Raw genomic sequence first — 21,995 nt, 5'->3', positions numbered from 1 at the left:
ACTATATAGTAAGTGCTACTTTGTAGTAAGTACAACTTTATTTATTTATAGTAAGTACTTATTAGTTGAACTAGATAGTTGATTTAATTAATAAAACTACTTTATTTATCTATATATAGAAGTAGTTTGTAGTAAGTGCTACTTTATTTATTTATAGTAAGTGCTACTTTATTTATTTATCGTAAGTGCTACTTTATTTATTTATAGTAAGTGTTTAGTACTTGAACTAGATAGTTGATTTAATTAATAGTTGAACTAGCTAGTTGATTTAATAAACCAATTTATTTTACTATATATAGAAGTAGTTTATTTTTAATAAGTACTACTTTATTTATTTATAGTAAGTGCTTAATTAGTAGTTGAACTAGTTGATTTGATTAATAAAACTACTTTATTTAACTATATATAGAAGTAGTTCCCGCATCGATGTCGACGATGCCTATCCCGCATCCTCGTCGTCGTCGACTCGGCGGTGGTGGAGGCCTGCTTGATCAGGGCCATGTTCAGGACTGGGCTCCGCCGGGCTGGTATTGGGAGGTGCTACCTTCTAGGGGACGTAGATTGGTGAGGAGGCAGCCCGTTGTTGACCCGATCCTTGTTTGGTGGCGGTCACGTGGGCCAGTGATGGTGCCGAGGCTTTCGGACACCGCGGAGGTGGTACGTCACCGTGTCAGCGAGGAGGACGAGCACGTCCGTCGCTACATGGTTGCATTGGAGGGCATGTTCGACAATACCTGACAGGTTCTTCAGGGATCTCACTGGAGCTATGATCCTGTGATTGTTCCTTATCTTTGGGTGTCCACCGCCCGCGACGATACCCGTCGGGCGCTACGGTTCTAGCTATATTAAATTAGCGATGCTATATGTATGATAGTATTCGAGGAGTATTCGACGATGTACGGACACAAGAAATGATGTACTTTTGGTTATAATTGAATGCATGCTAATTTGAATACTACTTTATTTTACGATTTTGTTTTACTTATTGAATGCTCATATTGGAAAAGTACTCCTACTTTGAATGCTAAAATTGAAGAGCACTCCATGCATCACCGATAGTCAACCCGTGATTAATAATAATGATCTAATTTAGGTTTTTTAGTACATATATTTAATATTTGAATTATGAACTTAGGCCGGAAATGTCGTACTCGGACGATGAAAACCGCCCGGGGGAGTGCGACTGGTGCCACGACGACCGAGGTATGTGCGACAAGTTCATTGAGCTTGACGAAGATCGGCGCTTCAGCATCAAGCTCGAGGAGACCTTCAATGTTCATACGGTACGCAACGACGACAATAGTTTTTTTCGTAATTAAGCACGACTTCAACTATTTTAACGTGTATTTTTCATCGTTTCCAATTCGTCTAGCTTATCCCATGCTTTGCAAGACGCTATGACTTGGAGAGGATGGGTTTTGAAGACCATGAAAGTATGGAAACCAAAAAAATTATCCTAAGTACCCATCATGGTGTGGATTTTCAAGTAAAGTTGTACAATGCTCAGAGTGTAACCCAGTTTGGTTGCAAAAACTGGGAAGCACTTTGCAAGATGTATGGTTTTGATGAGGGTATGCTTGTCACCATGGATCTTCGTGATCCTACAATCGCGCAAGGGAGACCTTTGATTTTCGTCCTTGTGGATACACCTCCAATTCTTCCCCCATGTGAGCTTAACATAGTTATTAAGTAATTTATATTGTTTATTTCAAAATAGTTGACAACTTATTTCGATTGACAGCTTATTTTCATTCTTCAAAGAATGTGCGGAAGATGGTAGACAGAACCTACTACACCGAAGGCTCCGAATTAACTTATCAGGAGAAAAATAATCTAGTCGCATTTTGTACTGATCTTGAGAATTACAATATCTACAATCAAACTCCTCAACATTATGGTCAATACGTGCCACTGGTGCACGTGTTGAACTACGGTAACTACCATGGAGATACCCTGGTAAGATTTTTTACTATTACGACATCCGTGGATCTTTTTGCACACTTCTAAAACTAGTACATCATTGCTAACTACGAAGTTATTACTACGTTTTTCAACAGATAATCCCGAATGATCGTGTGCCTCATCTGATGTATACACACGGTAGCCTTCATGTTTTGAACATACAACCAGGTCTTCCTACGAATCTGAACTGTCCATACCGGGTTTCTAAAAGAAGTGGAGACATGACAATCAAAGAATGGAAAAAATGTATGGACAGTCGTAAGGAGCTTCTTGGAAGAGACAATCAGCGAAGGGCAAGAATTGGAGACAGGATGATTGCCATTCTTCATAATGGAGAGTCAGGGTCTATATTGTTTTATGCTATTTTACCTTAAGGGTGTTTAGGTCATGTCCTACCTGATACTGATGATCATTTGCTAAGAACAATTATGTGGGGTTGGGTTCGATGACTATGAGGATGATGATCGTATGACTTATTATTAATAACGAGTAGAAGTTGTATGATGATGCATGATTAGTAGGACTTTTTATTATATATGATGATGTATGATGCAAGCATGCATGAGTTATTATATCAGCGGGTGAAATGAACATATATAGCAGCAGCGTTGGTAAACCAAGGACGAAGATATAAGAGAGGACACTTCTCTCCATTAGCTAGCTAATAACAACCTAAAAATAACCCCCAAAACCCCTAAAGCAGCCACTTTTCTAAAAAAACATGGACTTTTGGTCCCGGTTGATGCCACCAACCGGGACCAAAGGCCCCATGACTGGGCTCGGCGCACGGGGCCACGTGGAGGCACATTGGTCCCGGTTCATGTTTGAACCGGGACTAATGGGTGGAGGTATTAGTAACAACCCATTAGTCCTGGTTCATGAACCGGGACTAAAGGCCCTTACGAACCGGGACTATTAGGTGTTTTTCTACTAGTGTTATCTTTTCGGATTGAGTCTTTTATGAGAACACTTGATGTATGTCTTGCGTGGGATAACCGTGGTGACAATGGGTTATTCTATTGATCCACTTGATGTATGTTTTGGTGATCAACTTGCGGGTTTCGTGACATTGGGAACCTATGCATAGGGGTTGGCACACGTTCTTGACTCTCCGGTAGTAGCTTTGGGGCACTCTTTGAAGTACTTTTATGTTGGTTGGATGAATCTGAGATTGTGTGATGCATATCATATAATCATGCCCACGGATACTTGAGGTGACAATGGAGTATCTAGGTGAAATTAGGATTTTGGTTGATTTGTGTCTTAATGTGTTATTCTAGTACGAACTCTTTTATAGATTGATCCGAAAGAATAACTTTGAGGTGGTTTCGTACCCTACCATAATCTCTACGTTTGTTCTGCGCTATTAGTGGCTTTGGAGTGACTCTTTGTTGCACGTTGAGGGCTTGTTATATGATCTATCTATGTTATTATTGTTGAGAGAACTTGCACTAGTGAAAGTATGAACCCTAGGCCTTGTTTCCTATCATTGCAATACCGTTTACGCTCACTTTTATCGCTCGCTACCTTGCTGTTTTTATTATTTCAGATTACAATACCTTTATCTACTATCTATTTTGCACTTGTATCACCATCTCTTCGCCGAATTAGTGCACCTATACAATTTACCATTGTATTGGGTGTGTTGGGGACACAAGAGACTCTTTGTTATTTGGTTGCAGGGTTGTTTGAGAGAGACCATATTCATCCTATGCCTCCTACGGATTGATAAACCTGAGGTCATCCACTTGAGGGAAATTTGCTACTGTCCTACAAACCTGTGCACTTGCAGGCCCAACAACGTCTACAAGAAGAAGGTTGTGTAGTAGACATCAAGCTCTTTTCTGGCACCGTTGTCGGGGAGGCTAGGTAAAGGGCACTCACTCACACCCCGTCAACTAAGCTCTTTTTTGGCGCCGTTGCTGGGGAGGTGAGTGCTTGGAGGTATATCTTTTGATCTTGCAATCGAGTCTTTTAGTTTCTTGTTTTATCACTAGTTTAGTTTATAAAAGAAAACTACAAAAAAATGGAGTTAAGTTTGTCTCGTACGCTTCGTCTTTTTAATATCTTTCGTGAGAATGATGGAAAGGAAAATTGTGCTCAAGTGCTAGAAGAAGAATTACATAGAATGCTTGGCATAAAATATGTGAATGATGAGCATGATTGCAATGTTGTTGGTATGGATTCCCTGAATACCCATGATGCTAATGATATGCAAAGCCACAAGCTTGGGGAAGCTATGTTTGATGGAAATGATATTTTTTTGTCCCCCAAGCTTTGATGAGCAAATTTACTATGATGAAAGCATGCCTCCTATCTATGATGATTATTGTGATGACATGTATTCTTTAAAGAATAATAATAACCATGAAACGTGTCATCTTGATTCTTAATTTTCAATCACATGATAGTTATTTTGTTGAGTTTGCTCCCACTACTATTCATGAGAAGAAGTTTGCTTATGTTGAGAGTAGTAAATTTTCTATGTTTGTAGATCATGAAAAGAATTATTTAGGTGCTGGTTATATTGTTGAATTCATTCATGATGCTACTGAAAATTATTATGAGAGAGGAACATATGCTTGTAGGAATTGCAATAATATCAAGTTTCCTCCCTATGTGCTTAAAGTTTCGAAGCTATGCTAGTTTTACCTCCCTATGCTAGTTGATTATTGTTCCCATAAGTTGTTTGCTCACAAAATCCCTATGCATAATAAGTGGGTTAGGCTTAAATGTGCTAGTCATATGCTTCATGATGCTCCCGTTATGTTTCAATTCTTATCTTTTATGTGAGCATCATTGCCATCATCATGCCTAGCTAGAAAGGCATTAAAGAAAAGCGCTTGTTGGGAGACAACCCAATATTTATCCTTACTGTTTTTGTGTGTTCACATGATTATGCTAATGTACTAATCATGTTTTATAGCTCTTCTTTCAATAAAGTTCCAAGTAGAACCTCTGGGAAGACTTGGGTGAAGTTTATGTGATCTTGCTGTAAAAAACAGAAACTTTAGCGCTCACGAGATTAGCTGCCATTTTTTACTGGAGAGTGATTTTAGGTTGATTCTTTTTGCAGATGATTAATATACACATTACTCAGGTCAAGCAGTTTATTTCATAATTGTTTGGGTTCCATAAGTATATGTTTGATACAGATTACTACAGACTGTTCTGTTTTTGACAGATTCTGTTTTCTATGTGTTGTTTGCTTATTTTTTGCATCCATGGCTAGTGGTATGAACCATAGAGAAGTTGGAATACAGTAGGTTTAACACCAATATGAATTTAGAATGAGTTCATTACAGTACTTAAGTGGTGATTTATTTTCTTATACTAACGGAGCTTACGAGTTTTGTGTTAAGTTTTGTGTGGTTGAAGTTTTCAAGTTTTGGGTAAGGATTCGATGGAATATGTAATAAGGAGTGGTAAGAGCCTAAGATTGGGGATTCCCAAGTAACCCCAAGGTAATATTCAAGGACAACCAAGCAACTAAGCTTGGGGATGCCCCGGATGGCATCCCCTCTTTCGTCTTCATTCATCGGTAACTTTACTTGGAGCTATATTTTTATTCCCCACATGATATGTGTTTTTCTTGGAGCGTCATTTTATTTTGTTAGTTTTTGCTTTATGTTAGTTAGAATAATGTTTTTCATCTTTAGTTTCAATAAAAAAGTCAAGGATAGCCTTTGCCATGCTTATTTTGCTAGTATACATCTTGCTGCTGAAAACAGAAAGTTTACCGCTGTTGCAAAAATTCCCTAGAAAAGTTAGAGAATGGTATAACGTTGAATCCTTTTGAATATTAAGCTCTGATAAATTTATTACAGTGGGAAGTTTAGTTCATAATTTTTGGAGTCAGGAAAGTATTGATACTCTTGCATTCTTTACAGACTGTACTGTTTTGGCAGATTGCTGTTATGGTTGCATTGTTTGCATATGTTTGCTTGTTTAATGATTCTATTTGAGGATAGGAATATTAAATATGCATAGGAATTTAGTATGCAATGTTGAATAATGATGTTAGTAATTTGTTACAGTAGAAGATGATATGGTTTTGCATTGGTTTATACTAACCTATCTCACAAGTTCTTCTTGAGTTTGTTGTGAATGAAGCTTTCGATAAAAAGAGAAACCATGATATGAGAGGAATTAAGGAGACATAAAAGATCAAGCTTGGGTATGCCCAAGGCACCTCAAGATAATATTTCAAGAAGTCTCAAGCATCTAAGCTTGGGGATGCCCCGGTAGGCATCCCACCTTTCTTCTTCAACAACTATCTGTTAGTATCGGTTCAGCCTAAGTTTTTGCTTCTTCACATGAGTTGTGCTATCCTTGCAATGTCATTTTGTTTTTCTTGCTGCTTGAATACAATACCAAGATCTGAAATTATTAAATGAGAGAGAGTCTTCGCATAGTTGCATAATTATTCGACTACTCATTGATCTTCTTATATCTAATAGAGTAGTTTGTCATTTGCTCTAGTACTTCACTTATATCTTTTAGAGCACAATGGTGGTTTTATTCTGAAGAAACAGATGAACTCTCATGCTTCACTTATATTATTTTGAGAGTCTTTAATAGCATAGTAATTTACTTAACACTAATATACTTTGTATTCAAGATATGTGAAACTTTCTTTTGAGTGCGTTGAATACTAAGATAAGTTTGATGCTTGATAATTGTTTTGAGATATGGGGGTGATAATATCAAAGTGATGCTAGTTGGGTGATTATGAATTTAAAGAATGCTTGTGTTGAAGTTTGTGATTCCCGTAGCATGCACGTATGGTGAACCGCTTTGTGATGAAGTTGGAGCATAATTTTATTTATTGATTGTCTTCCTTATGAGTGGCGGTCGGGGACGAGCGATGGTCTTTTCCTACCAATCTATCCCCCTAGGAGCATGCGCGTAGTGCTTTGGTTTTTGATGACTTCTAAATTTTTGCAACAAGTGCATGAGTTCTTTTTATTAATGTTGAGTCCATGGATTATACGCACCCTTTCACCCTTCCATTATTGCTAGCCTCTCTTGTGCCGCGCAACTTTTGCCGGTACCGTACACCCACCATATACCTTCCTCAAAACAGCCACCATACCTACCTATTATGGCATTACCATAGCCATTCCGAGATATATTGCCATGCAACTTTCCATCGTTCCGTTCATATGACACACATTACTTTTGTCATATTGATTTTTGCATGAACATGTAGTTGACATTGTATTTGTGGCAAAGCCACCTTCATAATTTTCATACATGTCGCTCTTGATTCATTGCATATCCCGGTACACCGCCGGAGGCATTCATATAGAGTCATATTTTTGTCTAAGTATCGAGTTGTAATTGTTGAGTTGTAAGAAAAATAAAAGTGTGATGATCATAATTATTAGAGCATTGTCCTAGTGAGGAAAGGATGATGGAGACTATGATTCCCCCATAAGTCGGGATGAGACTCCGGACGAAAAAAAGAGGCCAAAAAATGAGAGAAAAAGAGAGAAGGGACAATGCTACTATCCTTTTACCACACTTGTGCTTCAAAGTAGCACCATGATCTTCATGATAGAGAGTCTCATATGTTTTCACTTTCATGTACTAGTGGGAATTTTTCATTATAGAACTTGGCTTGCATATTCCAATGATGGGCTTCCTCAAAAGTTCCCTAGGTCTTCATGAGCGAGAAAGTTGGATGCACACCCACTTAGTTTCTTTTGTTGAGCTTTCATATATTTATAGCTCTAGTGCATCCGTTGCATGGCAATCCCTACTCACTCACATTGATATCTATTAATGGGCATCACCATAGCCCGTTGATACGCCTAGTTGATGTGGGACTATCTTCTCCTTTTTTTGTCTTCTCACAACCACCATTCTATTCCACATATAGTGCTATGTCCATGGCTCACGCTCATGTATTGCGTGAAAGTTGAAAGAGTTTGAGATTATTAAAGTATGAAACAATTGCTTGGCTTGTCATCGGGGTTGTGCATGATTAAATACTTTGTGTGATGAAGATAGAGCAACAGCCAGACTATATGATTTTGTAGGGATAACTTTCTTTAGCCATGTTATTTTGAGAAGACATGATTACTTTGATTAGTATGCTTGACGTATTATTACTTTTATGTCAATATGAACTTTTGTCTTGAATCTTTCGGATCTGAATATTCATACCACAATTAAGAAGATTTACATTGAAATTATGCCAAAGTAGCACTCCGCATCAAAAATTCTTTTTTATCATTTACCTACTCGAGGACGAGCAGGAATTAAGCTTGGGGATGCTTGATACGTCTCCAACGTATCTATAATTTTTGATTGCTCCATGCTATATTATCTACTGTTTTAGGCAATATTGGGCTTTATTATCCACTTTTATATTATTTTTGGGACTAACCTATTAACCGGAGGCCCAACCCAGATTTGCTGTTTTATGCCTATTTTAGTGTTTCGAGGAAAAGGAATATCAGACGGAGTAAAAACGGAACAAAATCAACTGGAGAAGTTATTTTTGGAAGGAAAGAAACCGGATAGACTTGGACTCTACGTCAGAAGATACGGGAGCTGGCCACGAGGGTGGGGGGCGCGCCCACCCCCCTAGGGCGCGCCCCCTGCCTCGTGGGGCCCCCGAAGCTCCACCGACGTACCCCTTGCACCCATATATACCTACGTACCCTAAAACTTCCAAAACAGAAGATAGATCGGGAGTTCTGCCGCCGCAAGCCTCTGTAGCCACCAAAAACCTCTCGGGAGCCCTTCCGGCACCCTGCCGGAGGGGGGATCCATCACCGGTGGCCATCTTCATCATCCCGGCGCTATCCATGACAAGGAGGGAGTAGTTCACCCTCGGGGCTGAGTGTATGTACCAGTAGCTATGTGTTTGATCTCTCTCTCTCGTGTTCTCTCTCGTGTTCCCTCTATGGCACGATCTTGATGTATCCCGGGCTTTGATATTGTAGTTGGATCTTATGATGTTTCTCCCCCTCTACTCTCTTGTGATGAATTGAGTTTCCCCTTTGAAGTTATCTTTTCGGATTGAGTCTTTTATGAGAACACTTGATGTATGTCTTGCGTGGGATAACCGTGGTGACAATGGGTTATTCTATTGATCCACTTGATGTATGTTTTGGTGATCAACTTGCAGGTTTCGTGACATTGGGAACCTATGCATAGGGGTTGGCACACGTTCTTGACTCTACGGTAGTAGCTTTGGGGCACTCTTTGAAGTACTTTTATGTTGGTTGGATGAATCTGAGATTGTGTGATGCATATCGTATAATCATGCCCACGGATACTTGAGGTGACAATGGAGTATCTAGGTGAAATTAGGATTTTGGTTGATTTGTGTCTTAAGGTGTTATTTTAGTACGAACTGTTTTATAGATCGATCCGAAAGAATAACTTTGAGGTGGTTTCGTACCCTACCATAATCTCTACATTTGTTCTCCGCTATTAGTGGCTTTGGAGTGACTCTTTGTTGCATGTTGAGGGCTTGTTATATGATCTATCTATGTTATTATTGTTGAGAGAACTTGCACTAGTGAAAGTATGAACACTAGGCCTTGTTTCCTATCATTGCAATACCGTTTACGCTCAGTTTTATCGCTCGCTACCTTGCTGTTTTTATTATTTCAGATTACAAAAACCTTTATCTACCATCCATATTTCACTTGTATCACCATCTCTTCGCCGAACTAGTGCACCTATACAATTTGCCATTGTATTGGGTGTGTTGGGGACACAAGAGACTCTTTGTTATTTGGTTGCAGGGTTGTTTGAGAGAGACCATCTTCATCATACGCCTCCTACGGATTGATAAACCTTAGGTCATCCACTTGAGGTAAATTTGCTACTGTCCTACAAACCTGTGCACTTGCAGGCCCAACAACGTCTACAAGAAAAAGTTTGTGTAGTAGACATCAAGTCGCCGGCCGCGGACTCGTAGCGAGCTTCTTCTTGTTCTGCCACCTCTGCCCTGTGCCGCTCGTCCTCCTCGCTCTCCCGATAGACGGCCGCAAGGGCCGCCTGGTAGGCGTCCTCTGCCGCCTGGTCTTCCTCCCTGACGACGAGCGGCGGCAGCGGCACGCTGCGGTCGACCACCCACACGCCACGCCGCCTTGCCTCCTCGTGCTCGAAGGTGAACCAGCGCGCCCATTTGGGCGAGTCGAAGGCGTACACCTCGTCGCGGCGCTGCTCCGACGTCAAGAGCGCCCGCCAGTGATGCACCTCCTCCGCATGCGCCCTAGCTGGCCGCGGCGCTGCCAGCACTGGGATCCTTTCCGGATCTAGATGCCAGTCGTGCGGCAGCATCACATCATGGTATGGCAACGGCACGTGGTGGCGCCAGTACCACTCCGCCTATTGCACGAGCACGTTCACCCGTTGCCTCTGCCAGCGAGCCGGCGCAGGCGGAGACGGGGTGAACTCCGCGAGGTAGGGGATGGGGGGGGGTAAAAGCACAATTGCTCCCTAGGTGGTTTTGGTAATTAATGTCAACATATCTCTTGTTGGACTAACACCTTTATCTAGTATGTTTCAGATAAGTTCAACAATGGAGTGGCATGGACTAAAGGATGTGGAACTTCCTCAAGATGCTAAGGACAAAGGATTGGCTCAAGCTTCAAGATCAAGACTCTTCATTTTATATTTTAGTGATCCAAGATCACATTGAGTCTATAGGAAAATCCAATACTATCAAGAAGGGATGAGGTGTTGCTTAATGAGTTTCTTGCTCCACAGTGCTTAGTGATATGCTCCAAAAGCGCTCAACTACTTTCTCACATCCACATATTTCCTAAACCAAAAGTCTAACTCGGCACCACCGATTCTTTCTATCCAGCGCCACCGAGTTCAGAAGTCATAGCCACTGCCACAAACCCTACGCAAATCAGTCTCACCGATAGGGATATTGGTCTCACCGAGATGAGATTGTAATCTCTATGTGTATGTCCATTATCAAAATCGGTCCCACCGAGTTTGAGAAATCGGTACTACCGAGATTACGATGTAAACTCTCTAGTTAACTTATTACCAAAATCGGTCACACCAAGTTTGGCTGACGAACTCTCTGGTTAGCTAATTACCAAAATCGGTCCCACCGAGTTTGAGTAATCGGTCTCATCGAGATTACGTTATGCCCTAACCCTAACCATATCGGTCCTACCGAGTTGCATTTCGGTCCAACCGAAATTCCTAACGGTCACATTGTTTACTAAGTCGGTCCGACCGATTTTGTTGATTCGGTCCCACCGAGATTGGTAAATTGTGTGTAACGGTTAGATTTTGTGTGGAGGCTATATATACCCCTCCACCTCCTCTTCATTCGTTGAGAGAGCCATCAGAACAAACCTACACTTCCAACTTACCATTTCTGAGAGAGAACTACCTACTCATGTGTTGAGGCCAAGATATTCCATTCCTACCATATGAATCTTGATCTCTAGCCTTCCCCAAGTTACTTTCCACTCAAATATTCTTTCCACCAGATCCAAATACTATGAGAGAGAGTTGAGTGTTGGGGAGACTATCATTTGAAGCACAAGAGCAAGGAGTTCATCATCAACGCACCATTTGTTACTTCTTGGAGAGTGGTGTCTCCTAGATTGGCTAGGTGTCACTTGGGAGCCTCCGAAAAGATTGTGGAGTTGAACCAAGGAGTTTGTAAGGGCAAGGAGATCGCCTACTTCGTGAAGATCTACCGCTAGTGAGGCAAGTCCTTCGTGGGCGAAGGCCATGGTGGGATAGACAAGGTTGCTTCTTCGTGGACCCTTCTTGGGTGGAGCCCTCCGTGGACTCGCGCAACCGTTACCCTTCATGGGTTGAAGTCTCCATCAATGTGGATGTACGATAGCACCACCTATCGGAACCACGACAAAAACATCCATGTCTCCAATTGCGTTTGAAATCTCCAAACCCTTCCCTTTACATTCTTGCAAGTTGCATGCTTTAATTTCCACTGCTCATATACTCTTTGCATGCTTGCTTGAATTGTGTGAAGATTGCTTAACTTGGGAAAAGGCTTTGGTTTATTGCTTACACTTCTTCTTCTCAAGGTCCTCTAGACTTAATTTTTAATTGGGAAAAGGCTTAATTTTTAATTGGTCAAGTAGTCTAATCACCCCCCCTCTAGACTTAGTTACACTTCTTCTCAAGGTCCTACAAGTGGTATCAGAGCATTGGTCTCCATTGCTTTGGTTTATTCACCATTGGAGGAAGATAGATGAGTCTACTTTAGGGAGTCTTAGACATAGAGTGCCTATACTTGATGGGGAGTATTTTCATGAGTGAAAAAATGAGATGCTTGTAATTTTCAATCAATATCATTTGAAAAACTACATTGCTAATCCTTGTGCACCTTATGTTGATCCTATGCATCCTACCCTTGATGAGTCGATTGACATGATTAGAAATGCTAGAACTATTAATCTTATCACTAGAGGCTTGCCTAGAAACTTGATTAGAAATCTGCCTACTCTTGAGTGTGCCTACACTATATGGAAATTTATTGAAGAACGATTTCCTAATTATTCCTTAAAAAATTCCAATGATCCTATGTTTGGTAATTGTCTATTTGAACTTACAAATCTTATGCGTGCCAAAGGAAATGCCGGAATTATTAGCGATATTATTTCTAAAGCTACTAGAATTCATAGAGGAGATTATTATCAAACTCATACTAATGAATCACTCTCACTAGGAATTGATCCACCACATGATGATGTTGAACATGGATACTATGATGAGGATGATGAGGATGATGACTTTGATCTTGATGATGCAATGAGACACTTTGGTCTTATGGCAAATCTTCGGGGATATATGACAGGAGGAAAGGAATGGGTTCTTGACAATGGGTGTACCGATCATATGACTGGTGATAAAGACATGTTTCGTGAGCTTGCTGAAAATGATAGTCCTTGAAAGTATGTCACTTTCGGTGACAACTCAAAGGGTAAGGTGGCCATCTCACATGACAACTCCATTCAAAATGTTATGCTCGTTAAATCTCTTGGCTACAACTTACTTTCAGTATCTAGACTTGCTAATTTTGGTTTCAATGTCCAATTTACTGAAATAGATTGCCAAGTGTTTCGTCGAGACAATCATAAAATGGTCTTTACCGGTATACATAGAGGTGATCTTTACATTGTTGATTTCTCTAAAAAGGCTCAACCTAGAACTTGCTTCATTGTTAAATCCTCTAAAGGTTGGTTATGGCATAGACGACTAGGTCACATCGGCATGAGAAACCTTGACAAGCTTATTAAAGAGAATCATATCCTTGGTGTTAACGATGTCATATTTGATAAGGATAGACTTTGCAGTGCTTGTCAAGCAGCTAAACAGGTTGGAGGAAGGCATCCCGTGAAGAACATCATGACCACAAGGAGGCCACTTGAGCTACTTCACATGGATCTCTTTGGTCCCAACGCTTACAAAAGTCTCGGTGGAAATTCTTTTGGTCTAGTTATAGTTGATGATTTTTCAACATTTACGTGGGTGTTCTTTCTCGATGATAAATCACAGGTCCAAAAGATCTTCAAAAACTTTGCCAGGAAGGCTCAAAATCAGTTTGAAGTGAAGATCAAGAAGGTTCGCAGCGACAACGGAACGGAGTTCAAGAATGCAAATGTGGACACCTTTCTTGACGAAGAAGGGATTTCACACGAGTTCTCGGCTACGTACACACCTCAACAAAATGGAGTTGTTGAGAGGAAGAATCGGACGCTCATCGAAATGGCGAGAACGATGCTTGATGAGTACAAGACGCCGAAGCACTTTTGGGCAGAAGTGGTTGAGACAGCTTGTCATGCAACAAATCTCTTGTATCTTCACAAGCTACTCGGCAAGACGGCATACGAGCTCCTCACTGGTAACAAACCCCAAGTTGGATACTTTCGAGTATTCGGCTCAAAGTGCTACATTCTTGATAAGCATCGTCGTTCTAAATTTGCTCCTAAGTCTCATGAAGGTTTCCTACTTGGATATGGCTCAAACTCTCACACATTCTGTGTCTACAACAATTTGACCCGAAAAGTTGAAGAAATGGTTGAAGTTTGATGAATCTAACGGCTCGCAAGTAGAGCAATTGCCAATTGATGTAGGAGACGAAGACCCCTCGGAAGCAATCAAAGACTTGTCTATTGGCAAGGTCCGTCCAATGGAGGTGAAGGAGAGTACCTCGTCCGTCCAAGTGGAAGCTTCTACTTCACGACAAGGTGAACCAAGAGTTGATACAGAAGCATCCACAAGTGGGACACACCAAGATGAAGCAAACGTGGAAGTACATCAAGAGCGTCAACAACCTGTTTCTCCACCACGACAAGAGAACGACAACGCCAATGATGAAGAAGGCCAAGAAGAAGAAGAACAAGATGAAGAAGGTGCTCAACCAAGACCCAAGCAAAAGCTTTCACGAGTTCGAGCAAGAATTGCTAAAGACCACCCCGTCGAGCAAATCTACAATGATTTTTAAACCGGGAGAATCACTCGCTCTAAAACTCGTTTAGCTAACTTTTGTGAAAACTATTCATTCATCTCTAGCATTGAACCTATGAAGGTCGAAGAAGCACTGGAAGATCCGGATTGGACAAATGCTATGCATGAAGAGCTACACAACTTTGAGAGAAACCAAGTTTGGACATTGGTTAAGAAGCCCGACAACAACCACAACATCATCGGTACCAAATGGGTGCTTCGCAACAAGCAAGATGAAGATGGACAAGTAGTTCGCAACAAAGCACGTCTCGTTGCCCAAGTCGAAGGTATGGACTATGGTGAGACTTATGCTCCCGTTGCTAGACTTGAGTCCATTCGCATCTTACTTGCCTATGCTAATCACCATGATATCACCTTGTACCAAATGGACATTAAAAGTGCTTTTCTAAATGGTGAAATAGAGGAGGAAGTTAATGTTAAACAACCTCCCAGCTTTATCAATCCTAAGAAACCCAATCATGTCTACAAACTTCGCAAAGCTCTTTATGGTCTTAAACAAGCTCCTAGAGCTTGGTATAAATGCTTAACTAAGTTCCTTATTCAAAAAGGCTTTGAAATTGGAAAAATTGATTCTACACTTTTTACTAAAAGGGTTAATGGAGAATTATTTGTATGCCAAATATATGTTGATGATATTATATTTGGATCAACTAACCCTCATTTTAGTGAGAAGTTTGGAAAGCTAATGTCGGAGAAGTTTGAGATGTCAATGATGAGTGAACTCAAATTCTTTCTTGGGTTGCAAATCAAGCAAACTAAGGAAGGTACTTTTGTCTCCCAAACGAAGTACACAAAGGACTTATTCAAGAAGTTCAATATGCAAGAATGCAAAGGTATGTCTACACCCATGCCTACTAGTGGACATCTTGATTTGACCAAAGATGGTGAACCGGTTGATCAAAAGGTTTATCGCTCTATGATTGGTTCATTGTTATACCTATGCGCTTCACGTCCCGATATTATGCTAAGTGTGTGCATGTGTGCAAAATATCAAGCTTCTCCTAAAGAATGTCATCTTAAGGCTGTGAAAAAAATAGTGAGATACTTAATTCATACGCCAAATTTTGGCATTTGGTATCCTAAGAGGGCCTCTTTCGATCTTGTTGGCTACTCCGACTCGGACTATGTCGGAGACAAGGTTGATAGAAAGTCCACTTCGGGTACTTGTCAATTTCTTGGTAGATCTCTTATGTCTTGGTCCTCTAAGAAACAAAACTCGGTATCCTTATCTACCGCCGAAGCGGAATACATTGCCGCTGGTTCATGTTGTGCTCAATTACTTTGGATGACCCAAACTCTTAAAGATTATGGGATATATGTGAAACATGTTCCATTGCTTTGTGACAATGAAATTGCTATCAAAATTGGTCATAATCATGTGCAACATTCTCGAACTAAGCACATTGAATTTCGTCATCATTTCATTGGAGATCATGTTGCTAAGGGTGACATTGATCTTAAGCATGTTCGCACCGAAAAACAATTAGCGGACATTTTCACTAAACCTCTTGATGAGAAAGTGTTTTGCAGGTTGAGAGGAGAATTGAACATCATTTATGCTTCAAACTTGGAGTACAAACTCCATTGGATACATGCAAGACATGAGCTTATGACTAATCCTGGATATTTCTCTTATGATGAAAGTCTTATGTCTTGGATATATTTTCACCTTGCATGTTATCTAACCCATGTAGGTACTTGGTTGAATCAAATTCCATGAGATTGTAACCCACTCACATCTCGAGCAATCTCTACATCACCAAGTCTCTACACTATGGTGGTTGAAGACAAGGAAGCACGGAACCATTCAAACATATCCTTTGACAAATTCTATGTTGAGTTTCATGATTGTCATTTTTGGATACATAAGTGCTCTTCCTTGCAAGAACTAACCCATGTAGGAAGATGAACTAAAATTCCAAGTGGTGCTCCCAACTCCTGATGAGCTACATCAACCTTGAGCAACCCACACAAGTTCAACTACATGATCAACACCACCACCCAAGGTATGTCATTCCATCTTAGAGAAGCTTTACTCCGAGACATGAGTTAAAGCAATTCGACAAGATGAGAATACATCAAGATGCTTAAAAGAAAAATGGTAACCCCATTTTGAGCTTAAACGATAAGTATGACCTATGATCAAGTGATCTCACTTGACTCCTAAGTCAATATACTCTAACATAGGTGACTTTGTCGCCGACCATCTCTAGATGAAGTTCTCTCGTGTTCCTTTCTGTGCTTTTGCATTTAACTCATGCATGTTTGTTTCCCCTTTCAAAAAAAAACTTCATCTAGATTTCTTTTCTTTTCTGTTTGCTCTGCATTTCCTGCATCCAATTCATTGCATATCATTCAGTAAATTCCTTGCAAATCCTTGTGAGATCTTACTAGTCTAGTGAGCTGAGGTGACAAGTGTTTTCTCTGCGATGAACTCGGTCTCACCGGTTTGTTATTTTCGGTCCAACCGAAACCTCTCGGTGCAACCGAAGCATACCACTCGGTGCCACCGATTTCATAACAGGAAAAATATTTTGCCATTTATTCATATTTAACTTTTGATCCAGCTCCACTCAATGAATCTTGTCCTCTACAAGCATCACATCTTTATAAGTTCTTTGTACTGTGACTCAAGGATCAAACCCATTCACGACAAATTCCAGAAGTCCCTTCTTGGAAATTGATGTCAAAGGGGGAGAGAGAGATCACATCAAAGCTTATCACTTAGAAAGATCACATCCAAGCTTATCACTTCCAAAGGGAGAGAGAATATCACTTCCACATGGAGAGAGAGAGAGAGATCTAGGGGGAGAGAATAATCAAGGAGAGAGTATTTCTCAAGGATCCTAGATGCTTGGTGTTCAAGAGGAGAGATGCCACATGTCTTCTTGAAGGGAAAGACATGTTCATATGTGCTTATTTGCATTAGCTCTGTTCATTTGTATCTTTTAGCTCTGATTTTTTGTTCCCTATCTTCTCCCAGTATCCCATGCTAGATTTTGGGGGAGCAAGATATCTAAGGGAAAGAAATCATTTAAATTCATTGCACATCTTTACCTTTGGGGACATGTCTAATCCAATGTGGTACTTAGTACTCACTCTCTACATGTCATCCCAGTCTTGGTATTCTTGTGGTTCCTTCTATTTGCTCTGGCTAGTAGGTGTATCTGTGTTATCTAACCTTGTTTACGCAGGTTCATTCCATTCCAAGCCAACTCAAGACCACAAGATAAGTATATGCATCACAATCATGTGTATGAGGAATTCTTGCTGATGTACATACTGTTTGCAAGAAGGACTCATGAGCATGAAGGTATTCCTTAATATTCTTTGCTCTGATGCATATGGCAAGATACATGTAACACATTTCTTACTCTGACATGTTCATGCATTCACATGCTTCTATATTCTATATTCACATGATTGCATACATGTAGGGGGAGCCTATGCTTGTTACATGTCTTTCCAAAGCTTTACTTGCTATTCTCTATATCTTTATCTAAAGCTTTGATGCATGTTGCCATCAATTACCAAAAAAGGGGAGATTGAAAGCACAAGTGCTCCCTAGGTGGTTTTGGTAATTAATGTCAATATATCTCTTGTTGGACTAACACCTTTATCTAGTATGTTTCAGATAAGTTCAACAATGGAGTGGCATGGACTAAAGGATGTGGAACTTCCTCAAGATGCTAAGGCAAAGGATTGGCTCAAGCTTCAAGATTAAGACTCTTCATTTTATATTTTAGTGATCCAAGATCACATTGTGTCTATAGGAAAAGCCAATACTATCAAGAAGGGATGAGGTGTTGCTTAATGAGTTTCTTGTTCCACAGTGCTTAGTGATATGCTCCAAAAGCCCTCAACTACTTTATCACATCCACATATGTCCTAAACCAAAAGTCTAACTCGGCACCACCGATTCTCTCTATCCGGCGCCACCGAGTTCAGAAGTCATAGCCACTGCCACAAACCCTAGGCAAATCGGTCTCACCGATAGGGATCTCGGTCTCACCGAGATGGAATTGTAATCTCTCTGTGTATGTCCATTATCAAAATCGGTCGCACTGAGTTTGAGAAATCGGTACTACCGAGATTACAATATAAACTCTCTAGTTAACTTATTACCAAAATCGGTCCCACCGAGTTTGAGTAATCGGTCCCACCGAGTTTGCCTGACCAACTCTCTGGTTAGCTAATTACCAAAATCGGTCCAACCGAGTTTGAGTAATCGGTCTCACCGAGATTACGTTATGCCCTAACCCTAACCATATCGGTCCTACCGAGTTGCATTTCGGTCCCACCGAAATTCCTAACGGTCACATTATTTACTAAATCGGTCCGACCGAGTTTGTTGATTCGGTCCCACCGAGATTGGTAAATTGTGTGTAACGGTTAGATTTTGTGTGGAGGCTATATATACCCCTCCACCTCCTCTTCATTCGTGGAGAGAGCCATCAGAACAAACCTACACTTCCAACTTACCATTTCTAAGAGAGAACTATCTACTCATGTGTTGAGGCCAAGATATTCCATTCCTACCATATGAATCTTGATCTCTAGCCTACCTCAAGTTGCTTTCCACTCAAATCTTCTTTCCACCAGATCCAAATCCTATGAGAGAGAGTTGAGTGTTGGGGAGACTATCATTTGAAGCACAAGAGCAAGGAGTTCATCATCAACGCACCATTTGTTACTTCTTGGAGAGTGGTGTCTCCTAGATTGGCTAGGTGTCACTTGGGAGCCTCCGACAAGATTGTGGAGTTGAACCAAGGAGTTTCTAAGGGCAGGGAGATCGCCTACTTCGTGAGGATCTACCACTAGCGAGGCAAGTCCTTCGTGGGCGACGGCCATGCTGGGATAGACAAGGTTGCTTCTTCGTGGACCCTTCTTGGGTGGAGCCCTCCGTGGACTCGCACAACCGTTACCCTTCGTGGGTTGAAGTCTCCATCAACGTGGATGTACGATAGCACCACCTATCGGAACCATGACAAAAACATCCGTGTCTCCAATTGCGTTTGAAATCTCCAAACCATTCCTTTTACATTCTTGCAAGTTGCATGCTTTAATTTTCGCTGCTCATATACTCTTTGCATGCTTGCTTGAATTGTGTGAAGATTGCTTGACTTGTGCTAAGATTGCTAAAACCTTCCAAAAACTAAAATTGGGAAAATGCTTAATTTTTAATTGATCAAGTAGTCTAATCACCCCCCCTCTAGACTTACTTACACTTCTTCTCAAGGTCCTACAGGGGGCCTTGCCCTTCGACTTCCCGGAGAAGAGCCCCATTTGGGCGGCTGGGGTGGCTGGGGTGGCTAGGGTTTGCTTGCCGGCGACGGGGGAGCGAGCGTGGCCTAGACGGGAACGGGAAGTGGATGAGGACGGCCCCGCCACATGGCCGGCTTAAAAAAGTACGACCGCCGTCGCTGACGTGTGGGTCCAGGGTCATAAATTAAGCTGACCGGCGAGGGGACGAGTAGTTGGGCGACCGTCAGCTGGGGCCGCGGCGGACGTCGAGAAGGCGCGTGTGGCGTCCGTTCCGGGTCGGCGCCGACGCATTTGGGGCGCAAATGTGTCGGCACGGACGCGAAGCGGACACGTTTTGATTTTGGGTCGGCGCGTTGGGTCTCCACTTTTGTCCGCGCCAATCCAAACGAACGGCGGCGGACGAAATGGCTCACCCCGTTGGAGTTGCTCTTCTATTCAAAGATGCATGCCTTTTGCACCTTCTGCTTGGCCGCGGCGCCTTGACGCCGCAGCATAGCTATACCGCTTCGTGCCGGGCAAAGGATCATGGGCACCATATTCGATCTCCCTCGTTTTGGGAGCAACTATGTATGCGTACAAACGCATATATAGTACAAATAGGTTACCCCGCAAAAAAAGAAAAGATAGTACTAATAGGTTGATCTGGTATAAGTGGCTGACTAGGCTAGAAGCAAACACCCTACATACGTTTGTGCACCAACATTTTGCATGCGTGTTAGTATGAAACAATAATTTCTACTACTATATTGGAAGTACGTACAAACAGTCCCTCTCTAGCCTGGCTGGGGCAGGTCGATCGAAATGGCATCACGGAGTGCGTCGTTTGGTTTCCTGATTTATAACGACGTACACGCCATGATATGCTGGAGAGCATTGTTAATTGGTTCTGTCTCCCATTCTTTCGGAACCTCTTGCTGTACTATTTAATGATATGTTGACAACATATACGGTAGGGTACGTATTCAAGGAGAGCGGTCACGTCGATTGATTCATCGCCCAACTAGAGAATGTCGTGGAAACGACGGGCTAGAGAAAAACAAATAGAGAGAGCGTGAGCTTCAATCAAGCAACTAACATCAAGTAATTGATGTAGGGGACGAGACTTGTTACTCCGTTCGGTGGTGCCGTTCACAGTACATATATGTTGTAGGCAGGAAGCAAACAACCATGTGTTTTCTCAGTCCGGAATTACTTATGGCAGAAATGACTAAAAATAGATGTATGTAGAATTAAAATACGTTTAGATATATTGATTTCTCCAACAAGTATTTTCGGTACCATGCCACCCCATGGTTGTCGTGCCTTCATCGATCTTACACCACCACAGGGAATGGCTTGCCATTACCACAACATATAGTAGTGACCGTGGAAGATGGGACCCGGGGGGTAAGGAGTGGGTAGGACGGAGATACCAGAGGGGATCGGTAGTGGTGTCAGATGAGACCGTGAGCTAGGTGACCAACTGTTCTAACCTGGCCGAAGCAAAGGCCAAGTATAGAGCCAATGTGTGCATAAAAATCTAACCCGCGATGAAAGAAAATATTTCTCTTGCCAAGCACCATATCATTTTTGTATAATTATAACAACTAGGTAGACCAATAGTTGAGCCATAAGTTTGGAGCCATGCCCAATGCAACCAGTTACCAACATATGTTTGGCACAGTGCAAGGAGGGTAAGAATTAGAAGCCACCAATTGATAAATTGTACAATTCACTAAAAATCTATCACATATCTTTTTTTGACTTACTCTCTATCTAGTTGGTTGTCAAGATCAACATTTTTATACTATGTTATGTTCGTGCAAGTTGCATGCATGGACAAATGAACATATTATTATTCTCTAATGGTCAAAACACAAAGCCTCAAAGACTCTAAAGGGAAACGGACAATCCTCACGCAATCAAGATATATTGACACGTATCATATGCATGCAAATGCTATGAACCTACCCATAGCTCTTTAACAGATACAATGTACCAGAAAGCCAATCGTGATAATCAGAAGAAAAAAAAACATGAAGCTCCATGGATGCATAGGGATTAATCTCAAATGAACATATAATAGATGTTATATATGGATCATCAACTGAAGGAAAAAACCGAACCAATTCTCTAAATTGTACTGGCAAGCAAAAAAATTAAAGGCCTAGAATACTTTGGGCAACCTCACACACCCGATATTTCAAAGAAATGGAGTGGATACAATCCACTCCAAACAGTTAAAAAGCAAATTGAGCTGCCTTCTCTTTGCCCAGTGCGTACAAACGGTGTGT

Source organism: Triticum dicoccoides, chromosome 5B (assembly GCF_002162155.2).
Source record: "Triticum dicoccoides isolate Atlit2015 ecotype Zavitan chromosome 5B, WEW_v2.0, whole genome shotgun sequence".
In the NCBI taxonomy this organism is placed as follows: domain Eukaryota; kingdom Viridiplantae; phylum Streptophyta; class Magnoliopsida; order Poales; family Poaceae; genus Triticum; species Triticum dicoccoides.
The sequence above is the reverse complement of the archived record's forward strand: the minus strand, read 5'-3'. Positions refer to the sequence as shown.